Consider the following 3,081-nt stretch of genomic DNA (forward strand, 5'->3'; position numbering starts at 1 on the left):
GCAGCCCCGAGCGGGGAAGCGGCCTCGCCTGTCGCCCGGCCCCGGGCCCCGCGGCTCCCAAGTCTGAGCCCAGCCCGGGCGACTTGGGACGCCTAGTGAGGTCCCGCCTCTCCACTGACACAAACACCGGCCACCCGAAGGGGACGAGATGGAGCGCCGGGGTGTGGCCGAAGGCGTGCGCGGAGGGCCGTTCACACGCTTGTACTAGCTTTCATTTTGAAAATAAGTGAACTGAAGCCGGGCCTGGCGGCGCGTGCCTGTCACCCCAGCCCCCAGGAGGCGGCGGGGAGGGTCCCTGCGAGTTCGAGGCCAGCCTGGACCTCCATAGGGAGAGCCTGCCTCAAAAAGGTCCCCCCCCCCAAAAAAAAGTTTAAAAAATGAGCCCAGGTTCCATTCAAATAGCTCTGAAGAGGAGAATAAACCCAAACGGAGGAGGAGCAGATGAAAGTCGGAAGGAACCGGCGTCTCTGAAGTCCTTTCCCGTCCCCAAAATCTGAAACAGAACAGCGGCAGGAGCCGAATCCTAGGCAGCAGTCCAGAGAGAGGAGCGGGTGTGGAACAGCAGCAGAAAAGCAGGGGAGGCTCGCTGAAGAATTCTCACCGCTTTTATTCTTGTTTCTTTTTGCAGCGCTGGCATTGGAGCCCAGGGCCTTTGCGCTGAGCCTCACCCCCAGCCCTTTTTATTTTACATTTTGAGACAGGGCCTCCCCTAAGTTGCTAGGTTGCTCAGGCTGAGCTCGAACTTAAAGGCCCTTCTGCCTCAGCCTCTCCAGTGCTGGGATCACGGGTGTGCGCCACCGCGCCCGGCTTTTTCAAGACAAGTACTGAGGAGGGATGGAGCCAACTCAAGCGGGAGGGGCAGTGCAGGCTAGCAGAGCTGGCGTGGGCAGCCTCCCTCGCACTCCCCTGGGACAGTGGGAAGGGGGGCCATGAAGAGAAGAAAAGATAGTCCTGTGGAAGCCGCTTAGAGATATGCCGGGCACAAAGAGACAGAAAAGAATCAGGCACAATGGGGCACACATCATCCCAGGTACCACAAGGCTGAGGCAGGAGGATCCCAAGTTTGAGGCCAGCCTGGGCAATTTAGCAAGACCTTCAGTGCCCACAAGTTCAACCCCCCAGAAAAAAAAGACAGGCAGTAGTGAGTCAGTTCACAATTTGTTCCGCTACTGGAGAAGATGGCTGTAGTCGCATTTGTCACCAGATGCAGCATTCTCAGAAGAAAAATTTTTTCCAACACTTCTGTTTGCAAACCCAGTTGTTCACAAGCAGAAGTGCTCATGAACTGAGGGGGATCTGAGCCTGTTCCTTGTGAATCCAAGACTTTACCAACAGGATATTTAGCCCAGGGAACTCCTACTTAGCCCTCAAGGGCCAGTACAAAAAGCCCATATAAGAAGTTACTTTTTATTTCCCTTTTCTGGACTGTCCAAGTGTCATGTCCATCCCTCTAGCTAATTCCAAGCCCACCAGGCTGAAGTATCTAAACGGGCTCCACTTTGCCCACCTGACTAGAAGCAGGCAGGGAGTGTTATTGTGACTTGTATGACCTTCAGCTCTTGGAATGCTGGCACCTGTGGTACAGGGAGGTGACAGCAGGTGGGGACTAACCTGAAGGCAGCCTGGAAGAGGACGCACCTGCTTCACAGACATGCCCAAGACTGCCCCCCACGTTGTCTTGCATGTGCCACCGGTATATAAAACCCTCGTTTATTGAGCACTTACTGCCTGCTTGGCTTACAACCTCATTTAATGCAAATCAGGAAAGAACACCCTGTCCAGGCTGTGTTTAGTGGAACCATGCCTATGTCAGCCTACAGGGGAAAGTCGGCACACAGCTGCCCACACCACTCACAGTGCGGTGAAATTACACACCCGTGATGACCTTTAGCTCCTCAAATCCATACTGCCGCAATTTGGGGGGTTTTGTTTTGTTTTCTGACACAGGGTCTCACGATGCAGTCCAGGCTGGCCTTGAACTCATGGCACTTCTGCCTCAGCCTCCTGAGAGCTGGGGTGATAGGCGTGGGTCACCTCACCTGCTGAGTTTTGCCTCATCTGCAATGAAAATATAATTGTGTCTGTAGTGGGCTATATTAGGTTGTAGAGGGATAAAAGACACAGTCCCACCAGGTGTGGTGGCACACGCCTGTAATGTCCGCACTCAGGAAGCTGAGGCAGGAGGATCATTGTGAGTTCAAGGCCTGCCTGGGCTACAAAGTGAGCTCAAGGTCAGCCTGCACTATATAGCGAGACCTTGTCTCAAAAAGCCAAAAAACAGAAGCCCCAAGTGCCCAGAGAAACCCAACCACAGAATTTAACAAGCACCCTGCTTTATGTCAGAACCCAAGAGAAGTCTAGCATTGCCAACCTAGCATCCCATGAGAAGATGTTCCAGCTCCATAGTGAAGGAGTAAAGGAAGTGGCGGATGCTTCCACCTTAGACACTCTACTCCTTGCGTTAGAATGAGGATGAAGTCGTAATATGGGAGCACACAGCCCATCTCCAATAAACTGGGGATGTCTGTACTTTTTGATCAAACTGTGGCTTCGCAGATATACCATTCAGAGACACTGGCAGAGGTGTCCAAGGAAAGATCCTACATTTTCCCATAGTGGCCTTAGTTGTCATTTTAAAAATTGGAGCGGATGTATATGTCCATTAGCAGGTGGATCTGTAAAGAACTGTGTGTGATGTAGCCATGCCAGGGAATACTATACAGCCATGAACACAAAGGAATTTGAACTTGAATTTTAAGCACCGCACTATGGATGAAGTTCAGAAGTACACTGAAGAAGTTGGGTGTGGTGGCACACTCCTGTAATCCCAACACTCGGGAGGCTGAGGCAGAAGGCTTGTTTTGAGTTTGAGGCCAGCCTTGGCTATATAGTTCAAGACCAGCCTGAACTGCATAATGAGACCCTGTCTCAAAAAGACAAAAAAAAAAAAAAAACAAAAAAACACTGAGGAAAACAGGTAGGCTCAAGAAAAATTTATAGTATAATTCCATGACTGAACATTTAAAGACATACAAAACATACATTTGTTAGCTGAGAGTAAATATATAAGCAAAAAATACG

The sequence above is a fragment of the Chinchilla lanigera genome, unplaced genomic scaffold, assembly GCF_000276665.1.
Source record: "Chinchilla lanigera isolate Chin_1 unplaced genomic scaffold, ChiLan1.0 scaffold00094, whole genome shotgun sequence".
NCBI classification, from domain to species: domain Eukaryota; kingdom Metazoa; phylum Chordata; class Mammalia; order Rodentia; family Chinchillidae; genus Chinchilla; species Chinchilla lanigera.